This window comes from Anabrus simplex, chromosome 1, assembly GCF_040414725.1.
Source record: "Anabrus simplex isolate iqAnaSimp1 chromosome 1, ASM4041472v1, whole genome shotgun sequence".
In the NCBI taxonomy this organism is placed as follows: domain Eukaryota; kingdom Metazoa; phylum Arthropoda; class Insecta; order Orthoptera; family Tettigoniidae; genus Anabrus; species Anabrus simplex.
In genome coordinates, this window is record NC_090265.1 from 575,458,927 (window position 1) to 575,472,133 (window position 13,207).

Consider the following 13,207-nt stretch of genomic DNA (forward strand, 5'->3'; position numbering starts at 1 on the left):
GCCGCCCGTGGAGCTATAAACTTCCACGTCACATTGTAATGTGCCATATATTCATGAGTCTTCGGACCGCTGAGCACGTCTGAGAGTTGGAGTTCTCTGTTCGCTGCTTGGAATGTTTGGGCATTGTCGGTGTATATAGTGTGTGGGACACCTCGTCGTCCTACGAAGCGTTGAAAAGCCATTAAGAATCTGTCGGTAGTTAAGTCCGTTGAGAGTTCCAGGTGTATAGCTCTCACAGTTGCACACGTGAACAGAACGATGTAAACCTTCTTGGTCGTGTTCTCTGACTTGACAAAGAGTGGGCCTGCGAAGTCGATTCCGGTCACAGTAAATGGTCGACTAGGACGGACGCGATCTAAAGGCAATGGGGCTTCTACCTCCTCACACCTTTTCTTGTGGGATATTTTGCACGGCAGGCATCCATGCAACACCTTTTTGATGATTTGGCGGGCTCGTAGAATCCAAAATTCATTGCGAAGTTCAGTGAGTATTATGCGTACGCCCAAGTGATGAAGTCTGATATGGGTCTGCCGAATTAGCAGGTGCGTGAAAGTGTGCGATCCATCCAAAAGCACTGGGTGTTTCTCAGCATTTGTCAAGTCTGCAAATTGTAGGCGGCCACCAAGACGAATAATACCATCTTGTAAGAAGGGATTGAATCGCAAAATCTTGGATGATTTTGGCAACTGATGGTTTTTCTTCAAGGCTGCCAGTTCAGCAGTGAAGCATTCTTCTTGAACCTGACGTATCCAATATACTCTGGCATTTTCGATATCTTGGGCAGTTAAATAATTTCCGCTGCCCTTTTGTTTCTTCTTCATACACGTAAGAAAACGTAGGACCCATGCGGTAACGTGTAATAACTTCCAGTACGAACTGAAACGTGACGCGAGGAGCAATGGTTCTGGAGCTGTGACTACTAGGACTTGAGACGTCTTCTTTTCTTCTGGCAGAGTCATGTCCGGGACAGTGACGTCACGGGGCCAGGAGTTTGGGTGTTCGGCAAGCCAAGAAGGTCCTTGCCACCATGAATCCCTCGAAGCTAGATCTTGGGCTGTAATTCCCCTGGAGAGGCAATCAGCAGGATTGTCGATGCCGGGGCAGTGTCTCCACTGACTGGACACGGTATGCGTCTGAATCTCTGTCACACGGTTGCAGACAAAGGTCTTCCAGCGGTTTGGATTGTTGCGGATCCATCCTAATGTGACGGTTGAGTCACTCCATAAGGTGGCACAAGAGGACTCAACTCCAGTCTCTTGGCAAAAGTAGTGAAGAAGACGGGATCCAAGCAAGGCTGCAAGCAATTCCAGTCTGGGGAGTGTGACTTTCTTCACGGGCGATAATCGATTTTTACTGCAAACCAGCGTGACGGAAGATGTGTTTTTGGAAGTCATCCGAACGTACAGCGCAGCACCATATGCCCTTTCGGAAGCATCACAAAACACGTGCACGGATAAATCGTCGTTAAATTTAGATATACCAATCCATCTTGGAATGCGGATGGAAGACAAATACGGCAGGTTAGATGTCCAAGCTTGCCACCTCTGGCTTAGGACAGTTGGGAGAATTTCATCCCATTGCAGTCCTTTGCACCAAGTGTCTTGGAAGAGGATCTTTCCGGTGATCAGGACGGGGGAAAACAGCCCTAGAGGGTCGTAAATTCTGGCAGTAACTTGCAGAAGGTGGCGTTTAGTTGCTGGCTGGTCAAGTAGTACGGCGGTCATATCGTCTGGAGTTGCGAAGAGGTAGTCAGATTCCGTATTCCAATTAACACCAAGGACTCGTGTTTCCGATTTCACCTCTCGACCTTCTGCTCTCCAGATGGCTCTCAGTGACTCTGAATTTGTAAACCATTTCGACAACGGAAGTTTGATGTGTCGAAGTAGGCCTGTGAGTTCATAATAGACGACGGCGGCCAAGTTATCATTATCGACGCTCCCTGCGAAGTCGTCCATAAAGGTACAACCATCCAGGAGTGCTGCTGCAGTGGGATATTTCTCCTGATGCAGTGTAACCAGTTCTCGTAGAGTAGCGGACAGAAGGAAGGGGCTGCAGGTAAGTCCAAACGGTAATCGAGTGAAGCGATACGTTATGACGTCTCTGGTGATCTGGTACGTGCCATCAGTGGTGGTTTCGACTCGGTACCACAGAAATCTTGTGAGATCTCTGTCGTTTTCATCTAGGGATAGCTGTAGAAAGGCTTGACTTCCATCGCAGACAATGGCACTTGGACGCATTCGAAAACGGAGCAACGTCGCTAGAATTTCAGGCAGCAGATTTGGTCCCATCTCTAGGGCATCATTTAATGCTGGTTGGCCTCGTTCATGAGAAGAGGCATCGAACACGATCCTCCATTTTATGCCCTCTCTCTTTTGCTTCTTCACAGCGTGATGTGGTAGGTAGAAGACGTTTCCGGGAGTCTCATACGTCGGAGCTATTTCTACTTGTCCCTTCGCTATGTAGTCCAACATGTGCGTGTGGTACATAGTTTGGAAGTCCGCATCTTGATCCAATCGTTTCTCAAGGCTCTGAAATCTTTTCTCAGCTGTTGACCGGTTATCAGACAAGACGATGTCCTTTTTTCTTGGAAGTGATACAACTCTTCTTCCGTCTAGGATCCGGTGTGTCTCATGAAATTTGTGAAGGATAGCGGCATCCGTATCGTTCAGTGTCCTGTCTTGTGTATCGCGAATCCCAATTGTTTCCAGATCCCAGAATCTTCGCATGGTTTCTGCAGATATCTCACTATTAGTGACTGAGACGTGGTGCGTCGTAACCTGATTTACTGAAGCTCCAGACCGGTTTCCCGTTAGTACCCAGCCGAAGACTGTAGGTAGCAGTACGAGGGAAGGCGTGATTGACATCGGTTGTTCCAGTTTTACAATTTTCCAATAATGGTCCGCGCCGATTAGTATTTCAATAGGTGGTTCTTCGTTGTCAACTTACGGGTCTGCGAGTGTCAGGTTCCGGAAATCCTGAGGGACACTTGGGTGAGAGGAATAGGTATTCTGACTTTCGAAGGCCGTGAGTGTTACGGTTGTCTTCGTTGAAAATCCAATCATGTCAAACTGGATAAGTCGGCGTGGCTTGGTAATGCTGGATGTCGCTTCGAAGGCCGTCACTGCAAGTTCTCGACTACCAGTCACGCGTAGTTGAAGAGCATCCACCAAAGACTTGGCTATAAAGCTGGACTGGCTTCCGGCGTCTAACAGACATCTTGTTAGTTTAGATATTCCCGTCGGTCCTATGATCCAAACACGAGCAGTTTGAAGAAAGGAAAAATTTGATGTGGTAACTTCTATTTTACTGACAGACGTGGGTTGAGAGTTCGCGTTACATATTGATACGTGATGAAGTTGCTTACATTTTGTGCATGAAACATTCCCTTTCTTGTTGCACTGGCGGACGCTGTGGCCCCTATTTAGGCAGAGAAAACATCTTTTGGAAAGTTTTAGCTTGTCTATTCTGTCCTGAAGGTTAGCTGTTTCTTTACATCCTTGCGCCCAGTGGCCTCTACTTTCACAAAAGGCACAAAAGGGGGTTACTGTCGTCTTTCTTTTCGTCTTAGATTTTTCTGCTCCCGTAGTAACTTGAAGAGTAGCCGCTGTTGGTGTGTAGGGTGATAGAGGTGGCGTGCTAAATTCTCCTCGTATCTTCTGAGATTTTAGTGCTGCTTCTGCCTCTTCATTTAGGAATTCCATTAATGTCATCAAATGACCTTCTGGGATATTTTCGCGTTTGGCGTGGATCAACCAACGTCTACAGATCTCAGCTGGAAATGCTCTTAGGATTTTTGGCGCCAGCACGCGACCATACAGGTTTACATCTTCCCCTAGGGCTTTGAGGGCTTGGACTCTTCGGTGGCATTCCACGTATGTCATATTTAGTTCTTCAGGGGTCTCCGAGAATGCGGGCTTTAAATTCTCCAGGAAGTCCAGGTGGGCCTGGATTATTCTGTTCTTGTCTCCGTAGCGTGCTTCCAGTATTGTCTTCGTTTGTTCGTAGGTATCTGCGCGCACTGCAATGCCATCTACGAGTCGCTTTGGCTCCCCTTCGAGATACCCTCGCAGGAAAACGTGCTTGTTTATGTCGGATATTGACGGGTTCTTGTCGACCGAGGACTGGAACTGCTCCCAGAACGTAGACCAAGTCTCTATGTCGCCGGAGAACGGTTCGAGCCTGATCGTTGGTAATTTTACTCCTTGAATATTCGTGGGATGAACGTCTGAACAGGGTGTAGAAGACACGCTAGTTTGTTCTTTCTTCTTTCCGAGAAGGCTATTAGCCTTCTGAAGAGCGCGCTTTGAGGTATCTATATATTCTTCACAAGTGCATGCGTCTGCTTCATAATCTTCATCTTGTAACAGGTCATGTATAGAGTCATCTAAGGCTATTAACTGTTGCAATGTATCTTGAAGACGATCATGGATGTGTTGAATCTCACTGAGGTCTGTAGAGTCATTACAGCCTTTTAAAAATGTGGAGAAGCGTGTAGCATTATTACGCTGAGTTGTTCTCTTCCGTTTAAGCTTCTTAAGCTGCTGTTCGTTGTCAGTCATTGTGGATGGAAAGTGCCGTTGGGGTAGAGAAGAGGTAATTTATTGCTCTTCCAGGTAGGTATGCGACTGAGGGATGGGGTGGGTCAGTTCTGATGTGATGTAGTACGGGGAAGTTGTAAAGATAGCGCAGTATGCAGTGTTCTGACTCCAGTAGGTGCTGACAGATGGCAGCACTAGTCACGTACTTAATCGTGGAAACACCTAGAAGGCGGCAGATGGCGTTCCTATAGCTATTCAAAATGGCTACTCGTGCACAATGAGAAAATCATGCGTGCATGCTCACAGTAATTTCGACTCAATCCATGCAGTAGTTGCGAATTCCTTGCTAGCATGCTCTGTTAAGCAAACGATTCTTGATATATTTCACAGAATGAATAAATATCGTACTCATCAAGTGTGTATCGATATTACCGGTTGGCGTCTCGTGTTGTGAAGTCCCGTGTCTTATTTAATGTAATCTGCACTTCACTTCACTTTCCACTTCGTATCTTCGTCTAAGAATGTTCAAAGAACGTCGTCTCGTGATGCAGTGATACGTAATTTGAACCGTGAGCGAGTTTTCGGCACCAATATGTTGAGTTGTAACGTGCAAATAATAACTACGTCTTTCTTACAACACTTTATTTACTACTACATACAAAACAAAAGGGAATCTACAAGCGTAAAACTCCACTTAGTTACTAGTCTGTCCGGTAGGTGTCGTTTCCTTGTACATTCAAACCTCAACACCATGTGTGGATTTCAGCGGCTGAGGGTCGAGTTGTATTTCTAGTTGTTGTTTTTTTTTTTTTTTTTTTTTTTTTGCTAGTTGTTTTTTTTTACGTCGCACCGACACAAATAGGTCTTACGGCGACGATGGGACAAAAATGGGCTAGGAGTGGGAAGGAAGCGGTCATGGCCTTAATTAAGGCACAGCCCCAGCATTTGCCTGGTGTGAAAATGGGAAACCACGGAAAACCATCTTCAGGGCTGCCGACAGTGGGGTTCGAACCTACTATCTCCCGAATACTGGATACTGGCCGCACTTAAGCGACTGCAGCTATCGAGCTCAGTGAGTTGTATTTCGTTGGAAGGAGCACTTCAAGGTATTTTTCCTGGTATGTTGCGTGTTTCTTTCTTGTGTTTCCTTAATTACTGATACATAAACACAGCACTTTAAAAGTGAGCGGCGCACTAACTGGATTTACCGTTGGTTAATTTCACTAAACATGTTCAGTATGCGAGTGAGCGGTATCGGACAACCTTCTCCGGCCAGTGCTTGGACGGAACTGAGTAATGAACAGGTACTAGAAAATAGATGACTGTCTGGCTTGTGGTTTTGAGACCACTTCTTCAGTGTAGTTTCAACATGCGTAAACCGAAGTGTTCAGAGAGTGTGAAATTAAGACAGTTTGTTAAGGAATTTGGAGAGCAGCATTTTAATAGTGATGGTGTTATTTTCTATTGTAAACTGTGTGAAATTAAGGTATGTGCTCAGAAACGTTTTCATATGCAACAACACTGTGCTACAACTAAACATCAGAGGTGCTTAATAAAATCTTCCGCGGCAGAGAATAGACAGCGTTAGCTTCTTTAAAGGGCCTCGTGTGCAGCTACAGCTCCATCAGACAACAGGTCGGAATTCTGTAAGGATCTCTGCAGGATGATGGTTACTTAAAATATTCCCTTGGAAAAAATTGAACAGTACCAGCTTCAGGTCCTTCTTAGAGAAGTACATCAGTCAACCTATTCCCAATGAATCAACTTTGAGAAAATATTATATCTCGAGTCTTTATAAAGATGTTTTAAAGATAAGATCTGAAGTTCCCAACCACAAGATATGTGTTTCGTTGGACGAAACAACTGACGTAAATGGGAGGGACGTAGCTGACGTAATTATTGGCATTCTGAAAGATGACAAGCCCGGTAATGTGTTTTTCCTGACGTGTGCGGTTTTAGAGAAATTAAATCATTCCTCCATTGCAGTGCTGTTTGATGATACTATGAAGGTACTGTGGCCAGATGGGGTAAAGAGAAACAACATACTACTTCTTGTAACTGATGCCGCCCTGTACACGAAGAAGGCAGCCAAAGGACTAAATCTACTTTATCCGAAAATGGTCCACGTAACGTGCCTTGCCCATGATTTGCATAGAGTGGCCGAAGAGGTTCGGATCAATTACCCTGAAGTAGATAAGTTTATTTCAAATGACAAGAAAATACTCCTGAAGGCTTCCCTTCCAGTTCAAAAGTTGAAAGAAACTGCTCCTACTCTGCCTCTTCCACCTCAGCCTGTCCTTAATCGTTAAGGAACTTGGCTCGACGCTGTTCAATATTACTGCAGCAATTATGATTCCTTCAAGACAGTTGTTCAAGAATTTAATTCTTGCGATTCATTATCTGTCAGAATTGTGCAAAATTTGTTTACTTCTGCCAGCTTGGTCGGAAATTTGGCGTTCATGTCATCGAATTTCGGTATGATACCAAGAGCAATCACTCGTCTTCAAACTATAGGGCTTCCATTAGGTGACACGTTGGATATTGTGAAGAACATTGAGCGTGGTTTAAAGAAATGGAACAGTGAAGTGGCTGAAAATGTTTCTGAAAAACTGCAAAAAGTGCTGTTCTGAAATGGAGGTTATTCTATGCTTTGTAAGATCATTGATATTCTTTGTGGACACCACACAACATTTGAGCCTGGCCGAGGTAAATAAAGGCGTGCTCGGTTCGCCCGGAAGGACGTGGATTCGAATCCCCGTCAGGAAGTTGTAAAATTTAAGAAATGAGATTTCCACTTCCGGAGGTGCATATGGCCCTGAGGTTCACTCAGCCTACACCAAAAATGAGTACCAGGGTAATTCCTGGGGGCAAAGGCGGCTGGGCGTAGAGTTAACCACTCTACCCCATCAAGTGCCGAGGTTACGGATAGTGGAAGCCTTTACCTTCCACCCCTCCAAGGGCCTTCATGGCCTGTAGGGAGATGACTTTGCTTTGCTTTGCTTTTACACAACATTTGGGGATTTTCAGCAGCAGTTTTGTCCGGAGGACATAACCTTGCTCAAATACATCGTGTGACGTCGAGCGGAGTTTCTCCGGGTACAGAAACATTCTGACCACCAAAGAGGGTTCGAGTTCGACAATTTGAAAATGTACATGATCATCCAGTGCAATTTCACTGCCGGAAAGGAATACTAAGACCAGGCATGGATATTTTTATCCTCATTTTTATAGACATTTTCCGATTCAGAACTAGTTAAATACTTTTGCTAACTATTTCTTGATTTTTCAGGATACGTGTACTGCCATATCTGAAGATAAAAAAGAACTTCGTGATTAACAGAAATTGAATCTAACAAACAAAACTGACAAATGTTCATTTATAGGCTTAAATTATCATCTGAGGTCATATTTTTTGCCTTTTTCGGTCGTATATTAAAGATGTTAGGGTCATATTTGGCTTGCATATTTCGAAGATTTTTAGGTCATTAAAATCCGTCCCTTAGTGATTAAGGTTTGGACCTCCTAGAATTATGAAAAGCTGCTACACCATCTCGAATGCGTTTTCGACAACTTTGAGGCCATTTACTGTCAGTATGTCCCGACAGTTTGTGAAAGAAAGTTTCTACACTTCTTCGCACCAGATTTGTCTCAAATATTCACTTTTTTCTTATCGTATAAGCCTACTTGTAGAACATACTGAGACGAATCAAATAACACCTCACACGAGTTGCTACCATGCCGGAGTCCAGAGCTACACTAACTGTTATTCTCGTGGCACAGCGATTTTAGTACCTCAAAATGGCCGCACTATTTTCATGTCCTTTTTTTACAGTTTGTTTTACGTCGCATTGACACAAATAGGTCTTATGGTGACTGTGGTATAGGAAAGGGCTAGGAGTGGGAAGGAAGCGGCTGTGGCCTTAATTAAGGTACAGTCCAGCATTTGCGTGATGTGAAAATGGGAATCTACAGAAAACCATCTTCAGCGCTACTGACAGTTGGGTTCGAACCCACTATCTCCCGAATGCAAGCCGACAGCTACGTGACTCAAACCGCGCAACGACTTACTCTGTGGCGACCTATTGTATCACCCGATATCGGACCCTTTTAAGGTAAATATGTTTTATGACTGGGAGTCATCAGAAAATATGGAAGTTAGCGCCACAAAATGTGTGACGGATGTGTAACCTTAGCAACCGTGCAGGCTGTGATGTAAGGTATGGATGAATGGCCAGACAGTGTTACCTAGCAACCGTACTCGCTATGTCTTATGGCTGGTGGTCATCTGAAATAGCAGCTGTTGATGGATGGTCATGACCGAGAGACATATTTATGATCATTTGATTTTCGCTAAAGTAAAAGTGGTTTCTTTGGTCCTTTCTATTTACAGTGAGATATTTAGCACTGTCGTCGCATATGTGTCCTAGATAATATTTCGAGTTTAAAACGTTCATTCATTTTTAACGCTCGCCGGCCCAAATGTGGTTCCTAAACTAAGCGTAATCTACGTCAAAATATTCAACTACAACCTCAATGTACCAGTATCGTAGTTCGAAACACTGCTCCAGAATAAGTTAACACTAGACTGAGCTGGGGCAAAGAGGCTTGGTAGTCTGACAGCCAACGCACGTGACTTGTAAGAAAATACTTGAGTGTCTGGGAGATGTTTGAAATCCCAAGAAATATATGAACCGCCTTCTGTTGTGGCTTTAAACACCCAACCTAAGCTACCAGGTCAAAGATAAAAGAATTTTAAGTAGAAAGATGTTTGTCTGGGATCTTGGATCACGTGCACTACATAGTAAGTAGGGATAGCTGAAAATATTCTACTTCGTTGCGGGTTTTGAATATTCGACCTGACTGTGACGAGCTTCGAACATTGTGCTCAAAATTCCCGTGCACATGGAGGGGATGTGGTTGTTCTATCTGAACTTGTCTGTATATTTGTAATTAATTGAGACATGACCTGGCAAAGAGGAGGTCGTATTCTGAATGTTGGATATCATCCTGGAATTCACCTAGAGTTCAAGAGGAAATATTCAGAAAATAACTTCTACGATGAATGAGAATGACATTTTTTTAATCCACCCCCACCCCAGAATCTTCCTTTTTACGCAATTTAAAGACTGACTAGCTGAGGTGGTAAAGACGAAGACGTGTTCCGCACAACCAGAGAGACGTGGATTCCACTCCCGGTCTGGAAGTCGAAACATTTAGAGTAGAGCCTCGTTTTGATACGTAGATTTACTGACACGTAAAATAACTCCTGTGGGACTAAATTCCGGCACCTCGGCGTCTCCGAAGATCGTAAAAATAGTTATTGGAACGTAAAACCAATAGCATTATTATCAGCTTAACTACAAGTTCCCTGAGTTCTCAGCAGATGTCTAGCTATTTGCAATTGTCATCATCGCGAAATTACCGGAAACAATACTTATTCAGAGATTTGTCATGAACGTACCTGTATCACGAGCATACCTCTCTTTACCCTACTGCAATTTCCGTAACGGCATGCCTGACTACAGACTTAAGCTAAATTCGAACTACCTCCATCACTCCATCCAGCGTATATCTAAAATACATGCAGTTCGTAAGCGATCGACCGTAGGCCATATGTCCATAGGGACTTTCTGTGTTGTTTGGGTGTGTATCCATCCCCCGACATGTTTGGGAACACACTTCGTACAAACGTGCATGTATTAATACAACCTAGTGGCTTCGAATCCCTCTGTCGGCAGCCCTGAAGATGGTTTTCCGTGGTTTCCCATTTGCACACGAGGCAAATGCTGGGGCTGTACGTTAATTAAGGCCACGGCCGCTTCCTTCCAACTCTTAGGCCTTTCCTATCCCATCGTCGCTATAATACCTATCTGTGTCGGTGCGACGTAAAGCCACTAGTATTAATACAATCTTATATTTGCACAAACGAGGAAACGTTCAGAATCACTCATTTTTTCACGCTGTGGACAGTCTATGTAACAACAGCAGGCGTGCATCTCCGTTCTGATATCTTAAGTGATAATCAGTCCCTCCGTTACATCACGTTCCATCTAAAACTGCAGAAACAAAATACTGTTGTTTAAAGTGCGCAAATATGTTTATAGCAGCATTACTATTACCATTAAGTTTATGATTGCTTAATTGCAATCCAACTAAATTGCATTCCAATCAGTCTGAGCCAACCCAAACAGTTTCCATTTAGTAGATGAGGTTAGGTCCCTATAGATAATGGAAGCCTTCACATTTCACTCCTCCAAGGGCCTTCATTACCTGTACAGAGATGGCTTTGCTTTCGCTTACATTTTTTCATGAACAGTAAAGGTGGTGGCATTTGGTAAGACAGAGAAGGACGTTGTAGGGTACCTAGATGATGTATAAGTCGAAGAATTGGGAGAAGCATTCATGTACGGATCTCATACCGGCTACTAATTTTTCCATTAAAAGTATTCTATTAATTCCGATCACGTAGAAATGTTAATTACTTGCTGCATTACGGCTGGGTGGGAAATTAGGCACGGGATACAGAATGCAATCAATTGCTTAATTCATATATTATAAGCATCTAATGATAAGATTAAAAATCCTCTGTACTTTTATGAGATTCAAGATTACTTAATAATGTCCAACGCGCCTTTAAATTAGTTGAGATAGTCCCTCTACTGTCGCCTTATGGTGATCAAGGCTCGAAAATTACTTACTTTAAGTTGCACCAACCCGCCCTTCGGTTCGACCAAACCGCTTCATTATATTCTCCATTATGAGTGACGTAGCTTGTGGAAGTTACTGTGGGTGGGCAGTGAATTTCGAGTTTCCGAAGCTTTCAAGTGTGGTGTTTTACTTAGCATTCTGGATAGAACTTACCATACCTACAATAATATAGTGAACCTATTATTTATAGTTGCATCAACTGCAATTGCTAGTATCTGCTTGCACTTCCTGCATCATATTTATTCTGATTCATGCCTTCAAATATTACAGAAGTGTTAATTAATAATTTCCTTATTGACTCGTTGGCTGAATGGTCAGCGTACTGGCCTTCTGTTCAGAGGGTCCCGGGTTCGATTCCCGGCCAGGTCGGGGATTTTAACCTTGATTGGTTAATTCCAATGGTCCGGGGGCTGGTTGTTTGTGCTGTCCCCAACATCCCTGCAACTCACACACCACACATAACACTATCCTCACCACAATAACACGTAGTTACCTACACATGGCAGATGTCGGAGGGTCTGCCTTACAAGGGCTGCACTCGGCTAGAAATAGGCACAGGAAATTATTATTTCCTTATTATATGTTTTGCTATTTAATACCACACAAATACAGGTTTTCAGCGACCGGGCGAGTTGGCCGTGCGGTTAGGAGCGCCCGGCTGTGAGCTTGCATCCGGGAGATAGTGGGTTCGAATCCCACTGTCGGCAGCTCTGAAGATGGTTTTCCATGGTTTCTCATTTTCACACCAGGCAAATGCTGCGGCTGTACCTTAATTAAGGCTACGACCGCTTTCTTCCAACTCCTAGGTCTTTCCTATCCCAACGTCGCCATAAGACCTATCTGTGTCGGTGCGACGTAAAAGCCACGTAAAAGCCACTAGGTTTTCAGCGACGGTACGATAGGAAAGAGCTAGGATTGGGAAGGCCTTAATTAAGGTGCAGTTCCGGCATTTTATAGGGTATGAGAGTAGGAAACCGCGGAAAGTTTTCTTCTTGGCTGTCGACGGTACGGGTTGAACCTACCATTTCTCAAATACAAGCTTACAGCTACACGACCCGTACCGTTTAGCCAAAACTCCCAGTTCAACACTATCGATACGATTTGAAATCCAAAATACAATACCTCGTCGTCTCCGAGTATCCGAAAACCGTCAGCGTAGTTAATGGAACTTAAAAACATTATTATTAATATTATTTGCTGGCTTCCTTGCTTGCATGCTCGAGTGTTACATTATGAAAATCAGCTCAAGAGTACTTCTCAAAACTCGCTATTTAAGTTCAGGGATGACCGGGTTATACACTAAGCTATTTATTATTTGAGTACTCTACATGTCCATCCCAGGTTTTGAATGTTTTAGCAATTGATGAAATGGGCTAAGTAGTTACAAATATATTACAAACTAACTGAGTACCCGTGCTTCGCTACGGTATTCTACATTGTATATAGAATTCTAGGTTAGGTAGTGACACGTTGTGAGTAGCATTGTATTAAATTGCATAGCTCTTAACGTTACCCCCAGAAACGCGAAGGGTAAGTCACCATACGTTTTTTTTTCTCATATGAAGACTGGGTTAGGGAATTTTCATTGTAATGGTAAGGTAGGCCTTCTTGCCTACCATCAATCACAGTCAATTGGGAGTTTTCATTATAATGGCAGACACTCACTCTTCACCTGCATTTTTACATCCTTAGTGGTTATCGCAACTGAAATCAACATAGGTTATTACATTGATGCCAGTAGGAATGTCGCGATTTAAATCAATGCTATCATATGAAATACTCGGTCAAATGAAAAACCACACATATTCTCACTTTTAACGAACAGTACTATGCTGCCGGTTTAAGAGTCCAAAGTTCCAGAACTGGAATGACCAGGACGCAGACAGCCGTTAAGTATACACACTGCTCATTCCAACCAGCGCCTCAGAGTAGGGATCGAATAGCTGGAATAATATGTTACG